At 53.1% G+C, this 27,396-nt stretch overlaps 3 non-coding genes across 3 annotated transcripts; all 3 read left to right on the forward strand.

The window, feature by feature from the left end:
• Positions 1-2,390: 2,390 nt before the first annotated feature.
• On the forward strand, positions 2,391-2,463 carry trnat-ugu (transfer RNA threonine (anticodon UGU)). Its single transcript has one exon. It is a non-coding gene; the product is annotated as a tRNA-Thr (tRNA).
• A 2,757-nt stretch (positions 2,464-5,220) lies between these two features.
• trnat-agu (transfer RNA threonine (anticodon AGU)) lies at positions 5,221-5,293 on the forward strand. The gene has a single exon. It is a non-coding gene; the product is annotated as a tRNA-Thr (tRNA).
• Positions 5,294-26,130: 20,837 nt separating this feature from the next.
• On the forward strand, positions 26,131-26,203 carry trnas-acu (transfer RNA serine (anticodon ACU)). The gene has a single exon. It is a non-coding gene; the product is annotated as a tRNA-Ser (tRNA).
• The last annotated feature ends 1,193 nt before the right edge of the window (positions 26,204-27,396 follow it).

A 27,396-nucleotide genomic window follows, 5' to 3' on the forward strand; every position in this document is an offset into this window, starting at 1 on the left:
TCTGAAGGCCAGGAAGTGGCAAGCTATGTCACCGATCCAAGGGGCCCGACTCTCTGCTTCCTGTCTGCCAACCAGTTCTCTGTCCACGTCAGTAATTACCCCCAGTACCATGTGCTTTAATTTTGCACACTAATCTCTTGTGTGGGACCTTGTTAAAAGCCTTTTGAAAGTCCAAATACACCACATCCACTGGTTCTCCCTTGTCCACTCTACCAGTTACATCCTCAAAAAATTCCAGAAGATTTGTCGAGCATGATTTCCCTTTCATAAATCCATGCTGACTTGGACCGATCCTGTCACTGCTTTCCAAATGCGCTGCTATTACATCTTTAAAGATTGATTCAAACATTTTCCCCACTGCCGATGTCAGGCTAACCGGTCTATAATTCCCTGTTTTCTCTCTGCCTCCTTTTTTAAAAAGTGTTATTACATGAGCTACCCTCCAGTCCATAGGAACTGATCCAGAGTCGATAGGCTGTTGGAAAATGATCACCAATGCATCCACTATATCTAGGGCACACTTCCTTAAGTACTCTGGGATGCAGACTATCAGGCCCCGGGGATTTATCGGCCTTCAATCCCATCAATTTCCCTAACACAATTTCGTGACTAATAAGGATTTCCTTCAGTTCCTCCTTCTTGCTAGACCCTCGAGCCCCTAGTATTTCCGGAAGTTTATTTGTGTCTTCCTTAGTGAAGACAGAACCAAAGTATTTGTTCAATTGGTCTGCCATTTCTTTGTTCCCCATTATAAATTCTGACTGCACGGGACCTACATTTGTCTTCACTAATCTTTTTCTCTTCACATATCTGTAGAAGCTTTTGCAGTCAGTTTTTGTTTTCCCTGCAAGCTTCCTCTCATACTCTATTTTCCCCCTCCTAATTAAACCCTGTGTCCTCCTCTGCTGAATTGTAAATTTCTAAACAGACTCCCCTCACACCCTTCCCCCTCTCCTCTTCTCGTCTCTCTTACACTCTCTCTCCCCTTCCAAATCTCTCTCTCCCTTCCCCATCATGACCCGCTCTACATCTCTTTACCCCTCTCTCCCTTTCCCGCTATCTCGCTTTCCCAGTCTCTCACTCATTCCCCCATCTCACCCTGTCCCCTCCCCCTCTCTCCTCTATCAACTTCTTTCTCTCTTCTCCCTTTCTTTTCAGATTCTCCCCTTCCTCATCTCTCCCCTTCCCTCTCTCACTCCTTTCCCCCTCTCTCCTCTTCCCCTCCCAGGTTACCCTTCCCCTTGCTCTCTCTCTCTCCCCTTCCCCTCTCTCCCCTTCCCTCTCTACTTTCATTCTCTCCCCATTCCTTCCCCTCTCTCTCCTTACTCCTTTGTTTTCCCTATTCTCCCCTCCCCCTCTGTCCCCTCCCCCTCTTTCCCTGACCCACCCTCTTCCCCCTCACTCTCCTCCCCCCTTTCCCTTTCCCTCTCGCCTCCTCTCTCTTTTCCATCCCCTTCTATTCAGATTCACCTCTTTTCCCCCTCTCTCCCCTGCCTCCCCCTCGCTCTCCTTCCCACCTCGCTCCCCTTCCCCTCTCTCCCCTTCCCCTCTCTTTCTATCCCCTTACACTCGCTCGCATTCCCCCCCTCTCTCTACCCTTCCCTTTCTCAATCCTTCACGTCTCGCTCTCCCCTCCCACGCTCCCTCTCCCCTTCCCCTCTCTCTCGCTCCTTCCCCTCCCTCTCTTTCCCCTTCCCCTCCCTCTCTCTTTCCTTCCCCTCCCTCTCTCTCCCCTTCCATGCTCCCTCTCCCCTTCCCCCCTCTCTCTCTCTCTCCTTCCCCTCCCTCTCTTTCCCTTTGCTCCTCTCTCTCTCCTTCCCCTCCCAGGTTACCCTTCCCCTTGCTCTCTCTCTCCCCTTCCCCTCTCTCCCCTTCCCTCTCTACTTTCATTCTCTCCCCATTCCTTCCCCTCTCTCTCCTTCCTCCTATATCTTCCCCATCTCTCCCCTCTCCCTCTCTCCCCTCCTCCTCTTCTTTCCCTGACCCACTCTCTTCCCCTTCGCTCTCATTCCCCCTTTCCCTTTACCTCTCCACTCCTCTCTCTCCCCTCCTCTCTCTTTTCCTTCCCCTTCTATTCAGATTCTCCCCTTCTCCCCCTCTCTCCCCTGCCTCCCCCTCGCTCGCCTTCCCATCTCGCTCCCCTTCCCTTCTCTCCCCTTCCCCTCTCTTTCTCTCCCCTTACACTCGCTCCCATTCCCCCCTCTCTCTACCCTTCCCTTTCTCAATCCTTCTCATCTCGCTCTCCCCTTCCACGCTCCCTCTCCCCTTCCCCTCTCTCTCTCTCCTTTCCCTCCCTCTTGTTCCCTTTCCTCTCTCTCTCACTCCTTCCATGCTCTCTTTTCCCTTCCCCTCTCTTTCCTGCTCCTTCCCCTGTCTGTCTTAGGGTAGGTGGCTCCATAGCTCAGGGGTTAGAGCACTGGTCTTGTAAACCAGGAGTCGTGAGTTCAAATCTCACTGGGGCCTACTCAATTTTAGCTTCTGTTACTGAATTGACCATCAATCAGCGACAGGCCGACACCATTAACAGGAACCGCTCACTCCGCACTTTACAATCTGCCCACAGTACTTTCACTTCCCACTCCCAGTCTGTATCCCACCTTTTCCACATCCAGTCTCAGAGACACCGATATATCACCGACTCATAGAAACTTACAGCAGGGAAGGAGGCCATTTTGGCCCATCGTGTCCGCGCCGGCCGACCAAGAGCTATCTGCTGGGCAGGCCACATAGTCCGCATGCCCCAGACACGAGACTCCCAAAGCAAGCGCTCTACTCGGAACTCCAACACGGCAAGCGAGCCGAAGGTGGGCAGAGGGAATGTTACAGGGACTGTAGACGTCCAGGTCTCCCAGGGCGGTGTGTTACACAAACTCCACCTGTGGATTGTAGCCGGCGACGGTCCCACGCTGCTGGGCAGGAATTGGATGAACCGGGTCCACATCAGGCGAAGTGGTGCTGTGGAGGAAAAGAGCACCGCCTCCTGCCTGCAGCAAGACCACAAAATGGCTGCAGCACCACAAGCACGTGGAAGACAAGAGCACCACAAAATGGCTGCAGCACCACAAGCACGTGGAAGACAAGAGCACCACAAAATGGTTGCAGCACCACAAGCATGTGGAAGAAAAGAGCACCACAAAATGGCTGCAGCACCACAAGCACGTGGAAGAAAAGAGCACCACAAAATGGCTGCAGCACCACAAGCATGTGGAAGAAAAGAGCACCACAAAATGGCTGCAGCACCACAAGCAACAGGCAGCAGACCTCCTCCATGCTACGAGTCAACATGGAGAAGCAGCACATGACATCGAGCGGCCAATCGGATTTGAAAGCTCCCTTAAAGGAGACCGGTAACCAAAAAAATTTCAAGGGGCAGTTCCAACTATTTGAGTGCACGGACTTTAAAGCTAAAGATGCAATTCAAGGGTGCAAGAATGGAAATGTGTGCAATGTAACCATGAATTGTGATGCTGGTTTAACTAATGTGACTAATGAGATGAATGCAGGTGTCAGTGAGGTTAAGAACAAGTTTGTTATGCTTAACAGTAATGATAGAGATTGTGAAATGCCTAATGTAACTATGTCTGTTGAAACCAGGGCACCCAAAAGTGATGCAAATGCTAGAATATATAATGCAAGCTCGACTATGCGTGATCAGAGCCAAGGTGTCATGTATACCGGTAAAGGACATTGAGTCCTACAGGGACCATGCTGATGCCAATGGAATGCCCCTGTGGGAGACCCCCAGGTCCAGCAGGCTACCTGACCATGTAGCCTGGACCTTTGGAATAAATGTGATGCCCCTTGCAGGACACACACACAGGCAGTGGGAGCAGTCCCACTACAGGGACAAGTGGTCAATGGGCAGCCCAGCCACCACCAATGGCAACCTGCACCAGACCAGCCCTACAGCCCCATGGCCACCAGGGCCAACACCAGGAGCATGAGGCCAATAGCCTCCAGCTTCCCTGGGATGACAGGCCAGAAAGTGGCGAGCTATGTCGCCGAGCTAAGGGGCCTTGCAGGACATTGCGAATTTGAAGGACATTTGGAGCGCATGTTCAGGGATTTCTTTGTACTTGGCATTGACCATGAAATAAAACTTCGCAAACTTTTGACGATAGAGACCCCAACCTTGAGTAAGGCCACAGCGACAGCCCAGTCGTTTATTGCCACCAGTGACAATACTAAGCAAATCTCTCAGCACACAAGTGCTGCTACAAGTACTGTGAACAAAGTGATGTTGTTTTATTAACCTTTTATGATGGGGGGAGAGAGAGCAGGGGGGGAGGGTGGGGGGAGGGAGGGAGGGCAAGGAGAGGGAAACAGTCCTGCTCAGTTACCGCACAAGACCCCACTCACTTACCGGGGTCCCTTCCACTGAACTGCTGATGAAAAGGGCACTTCAGACAAGGCTCTCGTTAGTCCACCCTGATCTACACGAACAGGTAGAGAGCAGGCGGCTTCAACAGAATACATAACGTGATCGCACAAATGTGTCACGCGAAATTGAAGTAAACGATCCTGTATTTGTGTTGAACTATGGACAAGGTCCCAAGTGGATTGCTGGCACTGTTTTGGCCAAAGAGGGGAGCAGGGTGTTTGTGGTCAAACTCGCAAATGGACTCACCTGCAGAAAACACTTGGACCAAATCAAACTGAGATTTACAGACTATCCAGAACAACCCACAATAGACTCTACCGTCCGTCCAACACACAGACGTAGCAACCGACCCAGCGGTTGACCACGAAGCAGAACCCATCACCCCCCAGCAGTCCAGCAAGGCCAGCTGCACAGCAGCCCAGCGAGGGCCCAGCAAATGATTCACCAACACCAGCTTTCACACCGAGACGATCAACCAGGGTAAGGAAGGTCCCAGATCGACTCACATTGTATATAGTTACACTATTGACTTTGGGGCAGGGGGCGGGGGGGGAAGTGTTGTTATGAATGTAAACCTGTAATTATCATGTCTGACCACCAGAGGGCTTATCTCCTGGAGTCCCAAGGGATCCCACAATCACTTGGGAGCACCTGTACTTAAGGAAGCCTCACAGGCTGGAGAGGCACTCTGGAGACCTGTGATAAAGGACTAAGGTCACACCTTACTTTGGGCTTGCAGTATCTCGTCTGACTCTTGATTCAAGACAGAACACCTTCCACTCTCTCTTTTCCCTGTCCCTCTCTTTCCTGCTCCTGCCCCTGCCTTTACCAGAGAAGGTGGTTCCATAGCTCAGGGGTTAGAGCACTGGTCTAGTAAACCAGGGGTCGTGAGTTCAAATCTCACTGGGGCCTACTCAAAATTGGCTCAGTATTTAAATACTTCTCCCTTTCCGACAGATTTTTCCCTTCCCCATCACAACTCTTTTTACCCCTCTCTCCCTTTCCTGCTATTTCGCTTTCCCCGTCTCGCCCTCCTTTCCCTCACTCGCATCAACCGCTCTCCTTCCCCATTTCTCCCCTGCCACTCTCTCTCTCCCCTTCCCCTCTCTCTCTCTCCCCTTCCACTGTCTCTTCTTCCCAGTCTCCTCTTCCCCCTCTCTCTCACTCCTTCCACTCTCTCTTTACCCTTCCCCTCTCTTTCCTGCTCCTTCCGTTGACTTTCGCAGAGCAGATGGTTCCATAGCTCAGGGGTTAGAGCACTAGTCGAATAAATCAGAGGTCATGGGTTCAAATCTCGCTGAGGCCTACTAAAAATTAGTTTAGTGTTTAAATACCTGGCTGATCACCCCCCGACCCTTCCCAACCGAAAAAACCACATCCAACTCCCTCCTGAACATATCCAATGAACTGGCATCAATAACTCTCCGCGGCAGGGAACCCCACAGGCCAACAACTCCCCGAATGACGACGTCTCTCCCAAACAGCCCACCCCCATCCCAAGAGCGTGTGCCCCAGGCTCCGGACCCATCCAACACTGGGAACGCTCCCCCCCGCACCCAACACGGCCTGTCCCGTCAGAATCCTTCTCAAATGCTGAGCACCCCTGGATGTTGAGCACCCAGCCCTCGCGAAGCCAACCACACCACATCCACCAATCGCCATCTGTGCAGAGTCCGGAACACTCCCTGCACCAAGGCACAGAGCCCTCAGGCCTGACCGTCCAACACACATTGCCCCCTGCCCCTCCCACACCTTTGCTGCAATGTGGCCCCTCAATCTCATGCCCCATTCTCCATTCATCGCACAGCACAGGCCCCCAACTTGGGGGTGGTAACCTTCTTGGGCTGGGAATTTTAGCCCCCCCCCCCCCCAGCGTGGAAGTCCTGCTCCCGACGCAGAATTGGCCTTACCACCCCTCAATAGAAGCAGAGTGCAATTTCCCACACTCCACTTCCTTTGCGGGCACTACCGGATGTTCATGTGACAGTGGGAACTGGTGTTCTCCACTCTCTGTCCTGTGACAGTGGGAACTGGTGCTCTCCACTCTCTGTCCTGTGACAGTGGGAACTGGTGCTCTCCACTCTCTGTCCTGTGACAGTGGGAACTGGTGTTCTCCACTCTCCCGTCCTGTGACAGTGGGAACTGGTGCTCTCCACTCTCCTGTCCTGTGACAGTGGGAACTGGTGTTCTCCACTCTCCCGTCCTGTGACAGTGGGAACTGGTGCTCTGCACTCTCTGTCCTGTGACAGTGGGAACTGGTGCTCTCCACTCTCCCGTCCTGTGACAGTGGGAACTGGTGTTCTCCACTCTCCGGTCCTGTGACAGTGGGAACTGGTGCTCTCCACTCTCTGTCCTGTGACAGTGGGAACTGGTGCTCTCCACTTTCTGTCCTGTGACAGTGGGAACTGGTGTTCTCCACTCTCCCGTCCTGTGACAGTGGGAACGGGTGCTCTCCACTCTCTGTCCTGTGACAGTGGGAAATGGTGCTCTCCACTCTCCCATCCTGTGACAGTGGGAACTGGTGCTCTCCACTCTCTGTCCTGTGACAGTGGGAACTGGTGCTCTCCACTCTCTGTCCTGTGACAGTGGGAACTGGTGCTCTCCACTCTCTGTCCTGTGACAGTGGGAATTGGTGCTCTCCACTCTCCCGTCCTGTGACAGTGGGAACTGGTGCTCTCCACTCTCTGTCCTGTGACAGTGGGAATTGGTGCTCTCCACTCTCTGTCCTGTGACAGTGGGAACTGGTGTTTTCCACTCTCCCGTCCTGTGACAGTGGGAACTGGTGCTCTCCACTCTCCTGTCCTGTGACAGTGGGAACTGGTGCTCTGCACTCTCTGTCCGATGACAGTGGGAACTGGTGCTCTCCACTCTCCCATCCTGTGACAGTGGGAACTGGTGCTCTCCACTCTCCCGTCCTGTGACAGTGGGAACTGGTGCTCTACACTCTCTGTCCTGTGACAGTGGGAACTGGTGTTCTCCACTCTCCCGTCCTGTGACAGTGGGAACTGGTGCTCTCCACTCTCTGTCCTGTGACAGTGGGAACTGGTGTTCTCCACTCTCCCGTCCTGTGACAGTGGGAACTGGTGTTCTCCACTCTCTGTCCTGTGACAGTGGGAACTGGTGCTCTCAACTCTCTGTCCTGTGACAGTGGGAACTGGTGCTCTGCACTCTCTGTCCTGTGACAGTGGGAACGGGTGCTCTCCACTCTCCCATCCTGTGACAGTGGGAACTGGTGTTCTCCACTCTCCGGTCCTGTGACAGTGGGAACTGGTGCTCTCCACTCTCTGTCCTGTGACAGTGGGAACTGGTGCTCTCCACTCTCTGTCCTGTGACAGTGGGAACTGGTGCTCTCCACTCTCTGTCCTGTGACAGTGGGAACTGGTGTTCTCCACTCTCTGTCCTGTGACAGTGAGAACTGGTGCTCTCCACTCTCCCGTCCTGTGACAGTGGGAACTGGTGCTCTCCACTCTCTGTCCTGTGACAGTGGGAATTGGTGCTCTCCACTCTCTGTCCTGTGACAGTGGGAACTGGTTTTCTCCACTCTCTGTCCTTTGACAGTGAGAACTGGTGCTCTCCACTCTCCCGTCCTGTGACAGTGGGAACTGGTGCTCTCCACTCTCTGTCCTGTGACAGTGGGAACTGGTGTTCTCCACTCTCTGTCCTGTGACAGTGGGAACTGGTGCTCTCCACTCTCTGTCCTGTGACAGTGGGAACTGGTGCTCTCCACTCTCCCGTCTTGTGACAGTGGGAACTGGTGCTCTCCACTCTCTGTCCTGGGACAGTGGGAACTGGTGCTCTCCACTTTCCCGTCCTGTGACAGTGGGAACTGGTGCTCTCCACTCTCTGTCCTGTGACAGTGGGAACTGGTGCTCTCCACTCTCTGTCCTGTGACAGTGGGAACTGGTGTTCTCCACTCTCTGTCCTGTGACAGTGAGAACTGGTGCTCTCCACTCTCCCGTCCTGTGACAGTGGGAACTGGTGCTCTCCACTCTCTGTCCTGTGACAGTGGGAACTGGTGTTCTCCACTCTCTGTCCTGTGACAGTGGGAACTGGTGCTCTCCACTCTCTGTCCTGTGACAGTGGGAACTGGTGTTCTCCACTCTCCGTCCTGTGACAGTGGGAAATGGTGCTCTCCACTCTCCCGTCCTGTGACAGTGGGAACTGGTGCTCTCCACTCTCTGTCCTGTGACAGTGGGAACTGGTGCTCTCCACTCTCTGTCCTGTGACAGTGGGAACTAGTGCTCTCCACTCTCTGTCATGTGACAGTGGGAACTGGTGTTCTCCACTCTCTGTCCTGTGACAGTGGGAACTGGTGTTCTCCACTCTCTGTCCTGTGACAGTGGGAACTGGTGTTCTCCACTCTCTGTCCTGTGACAGTGGGAACTGGTGTTCTCCACTCTCTGTCCTGTGACAGTGGGAACTGGTGTTCTCCACTCTCTGTCCTGTGACAGTGGGAACTGGTGCTCTCCACTCTCTGTCATGTGACAGTGGGAACTGGTGCTCTCCACTCTCTGTCCTGTGACAGTGGGAACTGGTGTTCTCCACTCTCTGTCCTGTGACAGTGGGAACTGGTGCTCTCCACTCTCTGTCCTGTGACAGTGGGAACTGGTGTTCTCCACTCTCTGTCCTGTGACAGTGGGAACTGGTGTTCTCCACTCTCTGTCCTGTGACAGTGGGAACTGGTGTTCTCCAATCTCTGTCCTGTGACAGTGGGAACTGGTGCTCTCCACTCTCCCATCCTGTGACAGTGGGAACTGGTGCTCTCCACTCTCTGTCCTGTGACAGTGGGAACTGGTGCTCTCCACTCTCTGTCCTGTGACAGTGGGAACTGTTGCTCTCCACTCTCTGTCCTGTGACAGTGGGAATTGGTGCTCTCCGCTCTCCCGTCCTGTGACAGTGGGAACTGGTGCTCTCCACTCTCAGTCCTGTGACAGTGGGAACTGGTGCTCTCCACTCTCTGTCCTGTGACAGTGGGAACTGGTGTTCTCCACTCTCCCGTCCTGTGACAGTGGGAACTGGTGCTCTCCACTCTCCTGTCCTGTGACAGTGGGAACTGGTGCTCTGCACTCTCTGTCCTATGACAGTGGGAACTGGTGCTCTCCACTCTCCCATCCTGTGACAGTGGGAACTGGTGCTCTCCACTCTCCCGTCCTGTGACAGTGGGAACTGGTGCTCTCCACTCTCTGTCCTGTGACAGTGGGAACTGGTGCTCTCCACTCTCTGTCCTGTGACAGTGGGAACTGGTGTTCTCCACTCTCCCGTCCTGTGACAGTGGGAACTGGTGCTCTCCACTCTCTGTCCTGTGACAGTGGGAACTGGTGTTCTCCACTCTCCCGTCCTGTGACAGTGGGAACTGGTGCTCTCCACTCTCCTGTCCTGTGACAGTGGGAACTGGTGCTCTGCACTCTTTGTCCTGTGACAGTGGGAACTGGTGCTCTCCACACTCCCGTCCTGTGACAGTGGGAACTGGTGTTCTCCACTCTCCGGTCCTGTGACAGTGGGAACTGGTGCTCTCCACTCTCTGTCCTGTGACAGTGGGAACTGGTGCTCTCCACTCTCTGTCCTGTGACAGTGGGAACTGGTGTTCTCCACTCTCTGTCCTGTGACAGTGGGAACTGGTGCTCTCCACTCTCTGTCCTGTGACAGTGGGAACTGGTGTTCTCCACTCTCTGTCCTGTGAATGTGGGAACTGGTGCTCTCCACTCTCTGTCCTATGACAGTGGGAACTGGTGCTCTCCACTCTCCCGTCCTGTGACAGTGGGAACTGGTGCTCTCCACTCTCTGTCCTGTGACAGTGGGAACTGGTGCTCTCCATTCTCTGTCCTGTGACAGTGGGAACTGGTGTTCTCCACTCTCCGGTCCTGTGACAGTGGGAACTGGTGTTCTCCACTCTCTGTCCTGTGACAGTGGGAACTGGTGCTCTCCACTCTCTGTCCTGTGACAGTGGGAACTGGTGCTCTCCACTCTCTGTCCTGTGACAGTGGGAACTGGTGCTCTCCACTCTCTGTCCTGTGACAGTGAGAACTGGTGCTCTCCACTCTCCCGTCCTGTGACAGTGGGAACTGGTGCTCTCCACTCTCTGTCCTGTGACAGTGGGAACTGGTGCTCTCCACTCTCTGTCCTGTGACAGTGGGAACTGGTGTTCTCCACTCTCTGTCCTGTGACAGTGAGAATTGGTGCTCTCCACTCTCCCGTCCTGTGACAGTGGGAACTGGTGCTCTCCACTCTCTGTCCTGTGACAGTGGGAACTGGTGTTCTCCACTCTCTGTCCTGTGACAGTGGGAACTGGTGCTCTCCACTCTCTGTCCTGTGACAGTGGGAACTGGTGCTCTCCACTCTCTGTCCTGTGACAGTGGGAACTGGTGCTCTCCACTCTCTGTCCTGTGACAGTGGGAACTGGTGTTCTCCGCTCTCTGTCCTGTGACAGTGGGAACTTGTGCTCTCCACTCTCTGTCCTGTGATAGTGGGAACTGGTGTTCTCCACTCTCTGTCCTGTGACAGTGGGAACTGGTGCTCTCCACTCTCTGTACTGTGACAGTGGGAACTGGTGCTCTCCACTCTCTGTCCTGTGACAGTGGGAACTGGTGCTCTCCACTCTCTGTCCTGTGACAGTGGGAACTGGTGTTCTCCACTCTCTGTCCTGTGACAGTGGGAACTGGTGCTCTCCACTTTCTGTCCTGTGACAGTGGGAACTGGTGTTCTCCACTCTCCCGTCCTGTGACAGTGGGAACTGGTGCTCTCCACTCTCCTGTCCTGTGACAGTGGGAACTGGTGCTCTGCACTCTTTGTCCTGTGACAGTGGGAACTGGTGCTCTCCACTCTCCCGTCCTGTGACAGTGGGAACTGGTGTTCTCCACTCTCCGGTCCTGTGACAGTGGGAACTGGTGCTCTCCACTCTCTGTCCTGTGACAGTGGGAACTGGTGCTCTCCACTCTCTGTCCTGTGACAGTGGGAACTGGTGTTCTCCACTCTCTGTCCTGTGACACTGGGAACTGGTGCTCTCCACTCTCTGTCCTGTGACAGTGGGAACTGGTGTTCTCCACTCTCTGTCCTGTGACTGTGGGAACTGGTGCTCTCCACTCTCTGTCCTGTGACAGTGGGAACTGGTGCTCACCACTCTCCCGTCCTGTGACAGTGGGAACTGTTGTTCTCCACTCTCTGTCCTGTGACAGTGGGAACTGGTGCTCTCCATTCTCTGTCCTGTGACAGTGGGAACTGGTGTTCTCCACTCTCCGGTCCTGTGACAGTGGGAACTGGTGTTCTCCACTCTCTGTCCTGTGACAGTGGGAACTGGTGCTCTCCACTCTCTGTCCTGTGACAGTGGGAACTGGTGCTCTCCACTCTCTGTCCTGTGACATTGGGAACTGGTGCTCTCCACTCTCTGTCCTGTGACAGTGAGAACTGGTGCTCTCCACTCTCCCGTCCTGTGACAGTGGGAACTGGTGCTCTCCACTCTCTGTCCTGTGACAGTGGGAAGTGGTGCTCTCCACTCTCTGTCCTGTGACAGTGGGAACTGGTGTTCTCCACTCTCTGTCCTGTGACAGTGAGAACTGGTGCTCTCCACTCTCCCGTCCTGTGACAGTGGGAACTGGTGCTCTCCACTCTCTGTCCTGTGACAGTGGGAACTGGTGCTCTCCACTCTCTGTCCTGTGACAGTGGGAACTGGTGTTCTCCACTCTCCCGTCCTGTGACAGTGGGAACTCGTGCTCTCCACTCTCCTGTCCTGTGACAGTGGGAACTGGTGCTCTGCACTCTCTGTCCTATGACAGTGGGAACTGGTGCTCTCCACTCTCCCATCCTGTGACAGTGGGAACTGGTGCTCTCCACTCTCCCGTCCTGTGACAGTGGGAACTGGTGCTCTCCACTCTCTGTCCTGTGACAGTGGGAACTGGTGCTCTCCACTCTCTGTCCTGTGACAGTGGGAACTGGTGTTCTCCACTCTCCCGTCCTGTGACAGTGGGAACTGGTGCTCTCCACTCTCTGTCCTGTGACAGTGGGAACTGGTGTTCTCCACTCTCCCGTCCTGTGACAGTGGGAACTGGTGCTCTCCACTCTCCTGTCCTGTGACAGTGGGAACTGGTGCTCTGCACACTTTGTCCTGTGACAGTGGGAACTGGTGCTCTCCACTCTCCCGTCCTGTGACAGTGGGAACTGGTGTTCTCCACTCTCCGGTCCTGTGACAGTGGGAACTGGTGCTCTCCACTCTCTGTCCTGTGACAGTGGGAACTGGTGCTCTCCACTCTCTGTCCTGTGACAGTGGGAACTGATGTTCTCCACTCTCTGACCTGTGACAGTGGGAACTGGTGCTCTCCACTCTCTGTCCTGTGACAGTGGGAACTGGTGTTCTCCACTCTCTGTCCTGTGACTGTGGGAACTGGTGCTCTCCACTCTCTGTCCTGTGACAGTGGGAACTGGTGCTCTCCACTCTCCCGTCCTGTGACAGTGGGAACTGGTGCTCTCCACTCTCTGTCCTGTGACAGTGGGAACTGGTGCTCTCCATTCTCTGACCTGTGACAGTGGGAACTGGTGTTCTCCACTCTCCGGTCCTGTGACAGTGGGAACTGGTGTTCTCCACTCTCTGTCCTGTGACAGTGGGAACTGGTGCTCTCCACTCTCTGTCCTGTGACAGTGGGAACTGGTGCTCTCCACTCTCTGTCCTGTGACAGTGGGAACTGGTGCTCTCCACTCTCTGTCCTGTGACAGTGAGAACTGGTGCTCTCCACTCTCCCGTCCTGTGACAGTGGGAACTGGTGCTCTCCACTCTCTGTCCTGTGACAGTGGGAACTGGTGCTCTCCACTCTCTGTCCTGTGACAGTGGGAACTGGTGTTCTCCACTCTCTGTCCTGTGACAGTGAGAACTGGTGCTCTCCACTCTCCCGTCCTGTGACAGTGGGAACTGGTGCTCTCCACTCTCTGTCCTGTGACAGTGGGAACTGGTGTTCTCCACTCTCTGTCCTGTGACAGTGGGAACTGGTGCTCTCCACTCTCCTGTCCTGTGACAGTGGGAACTGGTGCTCTGCACTCTTTGTCCTGTGACAGTGGGAACTGGTGCTCTCCACTCTCCCGTCCTGTGACAGTGGGAACTGGTGTTCTCCACTCTCCGGTCCTGTGACAGTGGGAACTGGTGCTCTCCACTCTCTGTCCTGTGACAGTGGGAACTGGTGCTCTCCACTCTCTGTCCTGTGACAGTGGGAACTGGTGTTCTCCACTCTCTGTCCTGTGACACTGGGAACTGGTGCTCTCCACTCTCTGTCCTGTGACAGTGGGAACTGGTGTTCTCCACTCTCTGTCCTGTGACTGTGGGAACTGGTGCTCTCCACTCTCTGTCCTGTGACAGTGGGAACTGGTGCTCTCCACTCTCCCGTCCTGTGACAGTGGGAACTGTTGTTCTCCACTCTCTGTCCTGTGACAGTGGGAACTGGTGCTCTCCATTCTCTGTCCTGTGACAGTGGGAACTGGTGTTCTCCACTCTCCGGTCCTGTGACAGTGGGAACTGGTGTTCTCCACTCTCTGTCCTGTGACAGTGGGAACTGGTGCTCTCCACTCTCTGTCCTGTGACAGTGGGAACTGGTGCTCTCCACTCTCTGTCCTGTGACAGTGGGAACTGGTGCTCTCCACTCTCTGTCCTGTGACAGTGAGAACTGGTGCTCTCCACTCTCCCGTCCTGTGACAGTGGGAACTGGTGCTCTCCACTCTCTGTCCTGTGACAGTGGGAAGTGGTGCTCTCCACTCTCTGTCCTGTGACAGTGGGAACTGGTGTTCTCCACTCTCTGTCCTGTGACAGTGAGAACTGGTGCTCTCCACTCTCCCGTCCTGTGACAGTGGGAACTGGTGCTCTCCACTCTCTGTCCTGTGACAGTGGGAACTGGTGCTCTCCACTCTCTGTCCTGTGACAGTGGGAACTGGTGTTCTCCACTCTCCCGTCCTGTGACAGTGGGAACTCGTGCTCTCCACTCTCCTGTCCTGTGACAGTGGGAACTGGTGCTCTGCACTCTCTGTCCTATGACAGTGGGAACTGGTGCTCTCCACTCTCCCATCCTGTGACAGTGGGAACTGGTGCTCTCCACTCTCCCGTCCTGTGACAGTGGGAACTGGTGCTCTCCACTCTCTGTCCTGTGACAGTGGGAACTGGTGCTCTCCACTCTCTGTCCTGTGACAGTGGGAACTGGTGTTCTCCACTCTCCCGTCCTGTGACAGTGGGAACTGGTGCTCTCCACTCTCTGTCCTGTGACAGTGGGAACTGGTGTTCTCCACTCTCCCGTCCTGTGACAGTGGGAACTGGTGCTCTCCACTCTCCTGTCCTGTGACAGTGGGAACTGGTGCTCTGCACACTTTGTCCTGTGACAGTGGGAACTGGTGCTCTCCACTCTCCCGTCCTGTGACAGTGGGAACTGGTGTTCTCCACTCTCCGGTCCTGTGACAGTGGGAACTGGTGCTCTCCACTCTCTGTCCTGTGACAGTGGGAACTGGTGCTCTCCACTCTCTGTCCTGTGACAGTGGGAACTGATGTTCTCCACTCTCTGACCTGTGACAGTGGGAACTGGTGCTCTCCACTCTCTGTCCTGTGACAGTGGGAACTGGTGTTCTCCACTCTCTGTCCTGTGACTGTGGGAACTGGTGCTCTCCACTCTCTGTCCTGTGACAGTGGGAACTGGTGCTCTCCACTCTCCCGTCCTGTGACAGTGGGAACTGGTGCTCTCCACTCTCTGTCCTGTGACAGTGGGAACTGGTGCTCTCCATTCTCTGACCTGTGACAGTGGGAACTGGTGTTCTCCACTCTCCGGTCCTGTGACAGTGGGAACTGGTGTTCTCCACTCTCTGTCCTGTGACAGTGGGAACTGGTGCTCTCCACTCTCTGTCCTGTGACAGTGGGAACTGGTGCTCTCCACTCTCTGTCCTGTGACAGTGGGAACTGGTGCTCTCCACTCTCTGTCCTGTGACAGTGAGAACTGGTGCTCTCCACTCTCCCGTCCTGTGACAGTGGGAACTGGTGCTCTCCACTCTCTGTCCTGTGACAGTGGGAACTGGTGCTCTCCACTCTCTGTCCTGTGACAGTGGGAACTGGTGTTCTCCACTCTCTGTCCTGTGAGAGTGAGAACTGGTGCTCTCCACTCTCCCGTCCTGTGACAGTGGGAACTGGTGCTCTCCACTCTCTGTCCTGTGACAGTGGGAACTGGTGTTCTCCACTCTCTGTCCTGTGACAGTGGGAACTGGTGCTCTCCACTCTCTGTCCTGTGACAGTGGGAACTGGTGCTCTCCACTCTCTGTCCTGTGACAGTGGGAACTGGTGCTCTCCACTCTCTGTCCTGTGACAGTGGGAACTGGTGTTCTCCGCTCTCTGTCCTGTGACAGTGGGAACTTGTGCTCTCCACTCTCTGTCCTGTGATAGTGGGAACTGGTGTTCTCCACTCTCTGTCCTGTGACAGTGGGAACTGGTGCTCTCCACTCTCTGTACTGTGACAGTGGGAACTGGTGCTCTCCACTCTCTGTCCTGTGACAGTGGGAACTGGTGCTCTCCACTCTCTGTCCTGTGACAGTGGGAACTGGTGTTCACCACTCTCTGTCCTGTGACAGTGGGAACTGGTGCTCTCCACTTTCTGTCCTGTGACAGTGGGAACGGGTGTTCTCCACTCTCCCGTCCTGTGACAGTGGGAACTGGTGCGCTCCACTCTCCTGTCCTGTGACAGTGGGCACTGGTGCTCTGCCCTCTTTGTCCTGTGACAGTGGGAACTGGTGCTCTCCACTCTCCCGTCCTGTGACAGTGGGAACTGGTGTTCTCCACTCTCCGGTCCTGTGACAGTGGGAACTGGTGCTCTCCACTCTCTGTCCTGTGACAGTGGGAACTGGTGCTCTCCACTCTCTGTCCTGTGACAGTGGGAACTGGTGTTCTCCACTCTCTGTCCTGTGACAGTGGGAACTGGTGCTCTCCACTCTCTGTCCTGCGACAGTGGGAACTGGTGTTCTCCACTCTCTGTCCTGTGACTGTGGGAACTGGTGCTCTCCACTCTCTGTCCTGTGACAGTGGGAACTGGTGCTCTCCACTCTCCCGTCCTGTGACAGTGGGAACTGGTGCTCTCCACTCTCTGTCCTGTGACAGTGGGAACTGGTGCTCTCCATTCTCTGTCCTGTGACAGTGGGAACTGGTGTTCTCCACTCTCCGGTCCTGTGACAGTGGGAACTGGTGTTCTCCACTCTCTGTCCTGTGACAGTGGGAACTGGTGCTCTCCACTCTCTGTCCTGTGACAGTGGGAACTGGTGTTCTCCACTCTCTGTCCTGTGACAGTGGGAACTGGTGCTCTCCACTCTCTGTCCTGTGACAGTGGGAACTGGTGTTCTCCACTCTCTGTCCTGTGACTGTGGGAACTGGTGCTCTCCACTCTCTGTCCTGTGACAGTGGGAACTGGTGCTCTCCACTCTCCCGTCCTGTGACAGTGGGAACTGGTGCTCTCCACTCTCTGTCCTGTGACAGTGGGAACTGGTGCTCTCCATTCTCTGTCCTGTGACAGTGGGAACTGGTGTTCTCCACTCTCCGGTCCTGTGACAGTGGGAACTGGTGTTCTCCACTCTCTGTCCTGTGACAGTGGGAACTGGTGCTCTCCACTCTCTGTCCTGTGACAGTTGGAACTGGTGCTCTCCACTCTCTGTCCTGTGACAGTGGGAACTGGTGCTCTCCACTCTCTGTCCTGTGACAGTGAGAACTGGTGCTCTCCACTCTCCCGTCCTGTGACAGTGGGAACTGGTGCTCTCCACTCTCTGTCCTGTGACAGTGGGAAGTGGTGCTCTCCACTCTCTGTCCTGTGACAGTGGGAACTGGTGTTCTCCACTCTCTGTCCTGTGACAGTGAGAACTGGTGCTCTCCACTCTCCCGTCCTGTGACAGTGGGAACTGGTGCTCTCCACTCTCTGTCCTCTGACAGTGGGAACTGGTGCTCTCCACTCTCTGTACTGTGACAGTGGGAACTGGTGCTCTCCACTCTCTGTCCTGTGACAGTTGGAACTAGTGCTCTCCACTCTCTGTCCTGTGACAGTGGGAACTGGTGCTCTCCACTCTCTGTCCTGTGACAGTGGGAACTGGTGCTCTCCACTCTCTGTCCTGTGACAGTGGGAACTGGTGCTCTCCACTCTCTGTCCTGTGACAGTGGGAACTGGTGTTCTCCACTCTCTGTCCTGTGACAGTGGGAACTGGTGCTCTCCACTCTCTGTCCTGTGACAGTGGGAACTGGTGTTCTCCACTCTCTGTCCTGTGACTGTGGGAACTGGTGCTCTCCACTCTCTGTCCTGTGACAGTGGGAACTGGTGCTCTCCACTCTCCCGTCCTGTGACAGTGGGAACTGGTGCTCTCCACTCTCTGTCCTGTGACAGTGGGAACTGGTGCTCTCCATTCTCTGTCCTGTGACAGTGGGAACTGGTGTTCTCCACTCTCCGGTCCTGTGACAGTGGGAACTGGTGTTCTCCACTCTCTGTCCTGTGACAGTGGGAACTGGTGCTCTCCACTCTCTGTCCTGTGACAGTGGGAACTGGTGCTCTCCACTCTCTGTCCTGTGACAGTGGGAACTGGTGCTCTCCACTCTCTGTCCTGTGACAGTGAGAACTGGTGCTCTCCACTCTCCCGTCCTTTGACAGTGGGAACTGGTGCTCTCCACTCTCTGTCCTGTGACAGTGGGAAGTGGTGCTCTCCACTCTCTGTCCTGTGACAGTGGGAACTGGTGTTCTCCACTCTCTGTCCTGTGACAGTGAGAACTGGTGCTCTCCACTCTCCCGTCCTGTGACAGTGGGAACTGGTGCTCTCCACTCTCCCGTCCTGTGACAGTGGGAACTGGTGCTCTCCACTCTCTCTCCATTCCGTTCACTCTCCTTCCCCTTTCTCTCTCCCAGTCCCCCTTCCTCCCTTACACTGTCTTTCTCACCCTTCCCACTCTCCACTTCCTCTGTCTTTCCTTTCCCCCTCTATCTCTACCCATCTCTCTTTCTCACTTTCCCTTTACCCTTTTCACCCTCTGCCTTTCTTCCTCTCTCTCCATTGCCTCCTCTCTCTCTCTACCCTTCCCACTTGAGAGACAGAGAGAGAGTGTGTCGGGGTGTGTGTTGTTCACTGATTGTTAGACCTCGGAACTTCTAGTGGGGAGAGGACAACACATGGAACAACATTTTAGGCTTAACCCAGGGTCGGTTTTATTACACAACAAAAAACCGACTAAAAACTACAGGACGAGACTGCTGAGAGAAATCGATTGGACTTTCAGAAGGCTTTCGACAAGGTCCCACACAAGAGATTAATATGCAAAGTTAAAGCACATGGGATTGGGGGTAGTGTGCTGACGTGGATTGAGAACTGGTTGTCAGACAGGAAGCAAAGAGTAGGAGTAAATGGGTACTTTTCAGAATGGCAGGCAGTGACTAGTGGGGTACCACAAGGTTCTGTGCTGGGGCCCCAGCTGTTTACATTGTACATTAATGATTTAGACGAGGGGATTAAATGTAGTCTCTCCAAATTTGCGGATGACACTAAGTTGGGTGGCAGTGTGAGCTGCGAGGAGGATGCTATTAGGCTGCAGAGTGACTTGGATAGGTTAGGTGAGTGGGCAAATGCGTGGCAGATGAAGTATAATGTGGATAAATGTGAGGTTATCCACTTTGGTGGTAAAAACAGAGAGACAGACTATTATCTGAATGGTGACAGATTAGGAAAAGGGAAGGTGCAACGAGACCTGGGTGTCATGGTACATCAGTCATTGAAGGTTGGCATGCAGGTACAGTAGGCGGTTAAGAAAGAAAATGGCATGTTGGCCTTCATAGCGAGGTGATTTGAGTACAGGGGCAGGGAGGTGTTGCTACAGTTGTACAGGGCCTTGGTGAGGCCACACCTGGAGTATTGTGTACTGTTTTGGTCTCCTAACCTGAGGAAGGACATTCTTGCTATTGAGGGAGTGCAGCGAAGATTCACCAGACTGATTCCCGGGATGGTGGGACTGACCTATCAAGAAAGACTGGATCAACTGGGCTTGTATTCACTGGAGTTCAGAAGAGTGAGAGGGGACCTCATAGAAACGTTTAAAATTCTGACGGGTTTGGACAGGTTGGATGCAGGAAGAATGTTCCCAATGTTGGGGAAGTCCAGAACCAGGGGTCACAGTCTAAGGATAAGGGGTAAGCCATTTAGGACCGAGATAAGGAGAAACTTCTTCACCCAGAGAGTGGTGAACCTGTGGAATTCTCTACCACAGGAAGTAGTTGAGGCCAATTCACTAAATATATTCAAAAGGGAGTTAGATGAAGTCCTTACTACTAGGGGGATCAAGGGGTATGGCGTGAAAGCAGGAAGTGGGTACTGAAGTTTCATGTTCAGCCATGAACTCATTGAATGGCGGTGCAGGCTAGAAGGGCTGAATGGCCTGCTCCTGCACCTATTTTCTATGTTTCTATGTAAGACATACAATCGCCATTCCTGGCTGTAGTTATTGTAGGTTTGTGGTTGTTGGTTCCGTGACCGGTCGGTTCTCCTTCTATCCGTTCTCTGCAGCGCCTCTTCCTTTCGTCTCCTTCTGTCTCTCTGTTTGTCCTTTTGCTTCATCTTTCCACCTCCTGCTTCTGTACCTTCCTGCTCCTTCCTGCTTGACCAGCTCCACTGGGCAGGGCCACATTGTCCGCATGGTCCCCAGACACGAGACTCCCCAAAGCAAGCGCTCGAATCGGAACTCCCACACGGCAAACGAGACAAAGGTGGGCAGAGGAAACGTTACAGGGACCACCCTCAAAGCCTCCCTTGATAAAGTGCAACATCCCCACCGACACCTGGGAGTCCCTGGCCCAAAGACCAGTCCCGCCTGGAGTGGAGGAAGTGCATCCGGGAGGGTGCTGAGCACCTCGAGTCTCGTCGCCGAGAGCGTGCAGAGACCAAGCGCAGGCAGCGGAAGGAGCGTGCGGCAAACATAATCACATAATAAATAGGAGCGAGAGAAAGTTAGAGAGTGAGATTGAGAGCGACAGAGAGCCAGAGAGAGAGTGAGAGAGACAGAGAGACAGAGAGAGAGTGAGAGAGACAGAGAGACTGAGCCAGAGTGTGACTGAGTTGCCTTGGGATGTTTTACTACGTGAAAGACCCGATATATCGATGTTGAGGAGTCTGGGGGATGAGACACAATCTGAGCGTTTCACTGACCCCTCCTCATTCTTCAAATACACAGCACTAACTGGGGAATGACCCACTGCCCAGGGCAGGTGGTTCCATAGCTCAGGGGTTTGAGCACTGGTCTAATAAACCATGGGTTGTGGGTTCAAATCTCCTTGGGGACCTATTCAAAATTGCCTCAGTATTTAAATTCACCATTAATTAACAAGGGGTTTAATTATAAATATTAAACAGCTCCAAGACGGACTTTGGAACAACAGGCTCCAAATCTTTCTCTGCCCTCCACATCTACACAACCTGTTCTACATTTTTATCTCGCTTTCCCCATCTCTCACTCATTCCCCTCTCTCACACTCTGCTTTCTCCCCTTTCTCCTCCCTCTCTCTATCCCCTTCCCGCTCTTGCACACTCGTTACCCTCTCTCTCGCTCCTTCCCCCCTCTCTCTCACTCCTTCACTTTTCTCTCTCCCTTTCCCCTCTCCTCTTCTCGTCTCTCTTATGCTCTCTCTCCCCTTCCAAATCTCTCTCTCCCTTCCCCATCACGACCCGCTCTATATCTTTTTACCCCTCTCTCCCTTTCCTGCGATCTCCAAACAGTAGTAGTGATGTTGGGGAGGGCATCAAACAGGAAATTAGGGGTGCGTGCAATAAAGGTGCAGCAGTTATAATGGGTGACTTTAATATGCACACAGATTGGGCTAACCAAACTGGAAGCAATACGGTGGAGGAGGATTTTCTGGAGTGCATAAGGGATGGTTTTTTAGACCAATATGTCGAGGAACCAACTAGGGGGGAGGCCATCTTAGACTGGGTGTTATGTAATGAGAAAGGATTAATTAGCAATCTCGTTGTGCGAGGCCCCTTGGGGAAGAGTGACCATAATATGGTGGAATTCTGCATTAGGATGGAGAATGAAACAGTTAATTCAGAGACCATGGTCCAGAACTTAAAGAAGGCTAACTTTCAAGGTATGAGGCGTGAATTGGCTGAGATGGATTGGCGAATGATACTTAAGGGGTTGACTGTGGATGGGCAATGGCAGACATTTAGAGACCGCATGGATGAACTACAACAATTGTACATTCCTGTCTGGCATAGAAATAAAAAAGGGAAGGTGGCTCAACCGTGGCTATCAAGGGAAATCAGGGATAGTATTAAAGCCAAGGAAGTGGCATACAAATTGGCCAGAAATAGCAGCGAACCTGGGGACTGGGAGAAATTTAGAACTCAGCAGAGGAGGACAAAGGGTTTGATTAGGGCAGGGAAAATGGAGTATGAGAAGAAGCTTGCAGGGAACATTAAGACGGATTGCAAAAGTTTCTATAGATATGTAAAGAGAAAAAGGTTAGTAAAGACAAATGTAGGTCCCCTGCAGTCAGAATCAGGGGAAGTCATAACGGGGAACAAAGAAATGGCGGACCAATTGAACAAGTACTTTGGTTCGGTATTCACGAAGGAGGACACGAACAACCTTCCGGTTATAAAAGGGGTCGGGGAGTCTAGTAAGGAGGAGGAACTGAGGGAAATCCTTATTAGCCGGGAAATTGTGTTGGGGAAATTGATGGGATTGAAGGCCGATAAATCCCCAGGGCCTGATGGACTGCATCCCAGAGTACTTAAGGAGGTGGCCTTGGAAATAGTGGATGCGTTGACAGTCATTTTCCAACATTCCATTGACTCTGGATCAGTTCCTATGGAGTGGAGGGTAGCCAATGTAACCCCACTTTTTAAAAAAGGAGGGAGAGAGAAAACAGGGAATTATAGACCGGTCAGCCTGACATCGGTAGTGGGTAAAATGATGGAATCAATTATTAAGGATGTCATAGCAGTGCATTTGGAAAGAGGTGACATGATAGGTCCAAGTCAGCATGGATTTGTGAAAGGGAAATCATGCTTGACAAATCTTCTGGAATTTTTTGAGGATGTTTCCAGTAGAGTGGATAAGGGAGAACCAGTTGATGTGGTATATTTGGACTTTCAGAAGGCGTTCGACAAGGTCCCACACAAGAGATTGATGTGCAAAGTTAGAGCACATGGGATTGGGGGTAGTGTACTGACATGGATTGAGAACTGGTTGTCAGACAGGAAGCAAAGAGTAGGAGTAAATGGGTACTTTTCAGAATGGCAGGCAGTGACTAGTGGGGTACCGCAAGGTTCTGTGCTGGGGCCCCAGCTGTTTACACTGTACATTAATGATTTAGATGAGGGGATTAAATGTAGTATCTCCAAATTTGCGGATGACACTAAGTTGGGTGGCAGTGTGAGCTGCGAGGAGGATGCTGTGAGGCTGCAGAGCGACTTGGATAGGTTAGGTGAGTGGGCAAATGCATGGCAGATGAAGTATAATGTGGATAAATGTGAGGTTATCCACTTTGGTGGTAAAAACAGAGAGACAGACTATTATCTGAATGGTGACAGATTAGGAAAAGGGGAGGTGCAAAGAGACCTGGGTGTCATGGTACATCAGTCATTGAAGGTTGGCATGCAGGTGCAGCAGGCGGTTAAGAAAGCAAATGGCATGTTGGCCTTCATAGCAAGGGGATTTGAGTACAGGGGCAGGGAGGTGTTGCTACAGTTGTACAGGGCATTGGTGAGGCCACACCTGGAGTATTGTGTACAGTTTTGGTCTCCTAACCTGAGGAAGGACATTCTTGCTATTGAGGGAGTGCAGCGAAGGTTCACCAGACTGATTCCCGGGATGGCGGGACTGACCTATCAAGAAAGACTGGATCAACTGGGCTTGTATTCACTGGAGTTCAGAAGAATGAGAGGGGACCTCATAGAAACATATAAAATTCTGACGGGGTTAGACAGGTTAGATGCAGGAAGAATGTTCCCAATGTTGGGGAAGTCCAGAACCAGGGGTCACAGTCTAAGGATAAGGGGTAAGCCATTTAGGACCGAGATGCGGAGGAACTTCTTCACCCAGAGAGTGGTGAACCTGTGGAATTCTCTACCACAGAAAGTTGTTGAGGCCAATTCACTAAATATATTCAAAAAGGAGTTAGATGAGGTCCTTACTGCTAGGGGGATCAAGGGTTATGGCGAGAAAGCAGGAATGGGGTACTGAAGTTGAATGTTCAGCCATGAACTCATTGAATGGCGGTGCAGGCTAGAAGGGCCGAATGGCCTACTCCTGCACCTATTTTCTATGTTTCTATGTTTCTATGATCTCGCTTTCCCCGTCTCTCACTCATTACCCTCTCCCCCTTCCCCCTCCCTCGCCTCACCCTCTTTTCTTTGCCACTCTCTCCCCTTCCCTCGCTCACACCTTCCCCTCTCGCTCCCCCTTCCACTCTCTCTCTCTCCCCATCCCCTCCCTCTATTTCCCCTTTCCCTCTCTCTTCCTCCCCCTCTCTCCCCTTCCCCACTCTCTCTCCTTCTCCTCCCTCTCTTTCGCCTCCCCTCTCTCGCTCCCCATTCCCTCTCTCTTCCTCCCTCTCTCACTCCTTCCCCACTCTTTCCCCTTCCCCCTCTCTCTCACTCCTTCCCCACTCTCTCCTCTTCCCCACTCTCTCCCCTTCCGCCTCTCTCTCACTCCTTCTGTTATGTATGTAAACCTGTAATTACCATGTCTAACCACCAGAAGGCTTACCAGAGTCCAAAGTGATCCCACAATCCCTTGGGAGCAGCTGTATATATGGAGGCCTCACAGGCTGGAGAGGCACTCTGAGATCTGCAATACAGGACTACGGTCACACTTACTTTGAGCTCGCAGCATCTAGTCTGACTCTTTGTTCACGACATAACAACAGGCGACGAGGTACAGATGACGGACCCCAATGCAACAATGCGGAGAACTGTGAGCATCCTGGAGAAATTTTCGGAGGGTGAAGATTGGAAAACCTTCGTGGAACGACTTGAGCAATACTTCGTGGCCAATGAGCTGGAAGAAGAAGCGAACACTGCCAAATGAAGGGTGATCCTCCTCACTCTACAAGGGAGTGTAAATCACCAGAGAGACTTAACCTGTGATCCCAATAAGATTTTGGGGGGGAGGTGATGTCATGCATTCAACTATCATTGTAACCCATGTATAAGCTGACCTAAGTTGTACACCTTGAGAACATTGACCACAAGGGGGTGAGCTTGTGGGAGACACTCCTAACCTGGACTTTCAGGTATAAAAGGGGAAGTTCCACCCACCTTCATCACTTGAGGTGTTGGTAATAAATGGAACTGGTCACAGAGTGACCTTCTCTTAAGTATGGGCCTCTAGTGCATTTATACTGTATAATAAGGATATATTACACGTCTTCTTCATATCCAGTCTGAGAGCACAAATATTTGTTTTAGATTCATTCCTGGAATGTGGCCGTCGCTCTCTGCACCCACTCTCCCTTCCACCTTCCCCCCAGCTCTTTCCCCGACCCTTCCTCCTCTCCTCCCTCTCTCCCCTTCTGCCTTTTCACTCTCCCCTCTCATCTCTCCCCTCCACCGCCTCTTTCTTTTCCCGTTCCTTTTAGACTCTGCTCTTCTCCCTCTCCCCCTTCTCCCTCTCTCTCCTCTTCCCCTCTCTCTCCCCCTCCCCCTCTCTCTTTTCCCTTCCTTTCTTCCTCTCTCTCCCCTCTCTCTTGCTACCCTTCCCTCTTGAGAGACAGAGAGAGTGTGTATGTCAGGGTGTGTGTTGTTCACTGATTGTTAGACCTCGGAACTTAGAGTCGGGAGAGGACAACACATGGATCTCAACTTTAGGCTTAATCTCACTGGGGTCTGCTCAAAATTAGCTTAATATTTAAATTCACCATTAATTAACAAGCGTTTAATTATAAATATTAACCAGTTCCGAGACCGACCCTGGAACAGCAGGCTTGTCTCTCTGAGACACTCTCTCCCACTTCTACATCTTTTTTCCCACGATCTCGCTTTCCCCGTCTCTCACTCATTCCCCGCCTATCGCCTCACCCTCTCTCCTTCCCCCTCTCTTCCTTTCTCCCTCTCTCCACCCTCTCTCCCCTTCCACCTCTGCCTTTTCACTCTCCCTCTCCCTCCTCCCTTTCCCATTCCCCCTCTCTCCTCTCCCTCTCCCTCTCTTCTCTTTCCTTTCAGATTCTCCCCTTCTCCCTCTCTCTCCCCTGCGTCCTTCCTCTCTCTCCTTCCCCCCTCTCTCCCCTTCCCCTCTCTCCCCTTCCCTCTCTCACGCCTTCCTCTCTCTCCCTCCCTTCCACACTCTCTCTCCCCTTCTCATTGGGGTGATCGACCAGACAAACGCACCCTTCCGTCAACGTTACCGTGATGGTGCGAGACGAGAAGGCGCGACGAAACAATCCCGCCCTTCCCCTCCCTCTTTCCCCTTCCCCCTCTCTCTCTCCTCTCTTTCTCCCCTTCCCCTCTCTCTTCTTCCCTCTCTCTCTCCCCTTCCCCCCTCTCTCTCTCACCCCTTCCCCTGCCTCTCTTTCCTTTCCCTCTCTCTCCCCTCTCTCTCTCCCCTTCCCCCTCTCTCTCCCCTTCCCCCTCTCTCTCCCCTTCCCCCTCTCTCTCCCCTTCCCCCCTCTCTCTCCCCTCTCTCTCTCCCCTTCCCCCCTCTCTCTCTCCCCTTCCCCTCTCTCTCATTCCTTCCACTCTCTCTTTTCCCTTCCACTCTCTTTCCTGCTCCTTCCCCGGTCTTTTCCAGCAGAGCTGGCTCCGTAGCTCAGGGGTTAGAGCACTGGTCTACTAAACCAGGGGTCATGAGTTCAAATCTGACTGGGGCCTACTCAAAGTTCACTCAGTATTTAAATTCACCATCAATTAACAAGGGGATAAATTATAAATATTAAACAGCTCCAAGACCAACCCTCAAACTGCAGGCTCTTGATCTCTCTCTGCCTTCCCCATCACTGCCTTTTATTTTTCTTCTCTTGCTCTCCTCCCCCCCTCTCCCTGTCCCCCTTTCCCCCCTCTCCCTGTCTCCCTTTCCCCCCTTCCCCTGTCTCTCTCCCTTCCTTCCCACTCTCCACTTCCTCTCTCTCCCCTTCCCCCTCTCTATTTTCGTCCCTCTGTCCCCATCCTCTCCCGTTCCCCCGCTCCATTTCTTTCCTCCACTGTCTGTCTTGTGTCCCGCTCTCTCTCTCTCTCTCTCCTCCACTCACTCTCCTTCCCCCTTTCTCACTCCCCCTTTCTCTCCCCCTTCCTCCCCTCCCCTTCCTCTCATAGAAACATAGAAAATAGGTGCAGGAGTAGGCCATTCGGCCCTTCTAGCCTGCACCGCCATTCAATGAGTTCATGGCTGAACATGCAACTTCAGTACCCCATTCCTGCTTTCTCACCATACCCCTTGATTCCCCTAGTAGTAAGGACTTCATCTAACTCCTTTTTGAATATATTTAGTGAATTGGCCTCAACAAATTCCTGTGGTAGAGAATTCCACAGGTTCACCACTCTCTCGGTGAAGAAATTCCTCCTCATCTCGGTCCTAAATGGCTTCCCCCTTATCCTTAGACTGTGTCCCCTGGTTCTGGACTTCCCCAACATTGGGAACATTCTTCCTGCATCAAACCTGTCTAACCCCGTCAGAATTTAACCGTTTCTATGAGGTCCCCTCTCATTCTTCTGAACTCCAGTGAATACAAGCCCAGTTGATCCAGTCTTTCTTGATAGGTCAGTCTCGCCATCCCGGGAATCAGTCTGGTGAACCTTCGCTGCACTCCCTCAATAGCAAGAATGTCCTTCCTCAGGTTAGGAGACCAAAACTGTACACAATACTCCAGGTGTGGCCTCACCAAGGCCCTGTACAATTGTAGCAACACCTCCCTGCCCTTGTACACAAATCCCTTCGCTATGAAGGCCAACATGCCATTTGCTTTCTTAACCGCCTGCTGTACCTGCATGCCAACCTTCAATGACTGATGTACCATGACACCCAGATGTCTTTGCACCTCCCCTTTTCCTTCCACCTCTATCTCTCT

Source organism: Pristiophorus japonicus, unplaced genomic scaffold (genome assembly GCF_044704955.1).
Source record: "Pristiophorus japonicus isolate sPriJap1 unplaced genomic scaffold, sPriJap1.hap1 HAP1_SCAFFOLD_962, whole genome shotgun sequence".
In the NCBI taxonomy this organism is placed as follows: Eukaryota; Metazoa; Chordata; class Chondrichthyes; family Pristiophoridae; genus Pristiophorus; species Pristiophorus japonicus.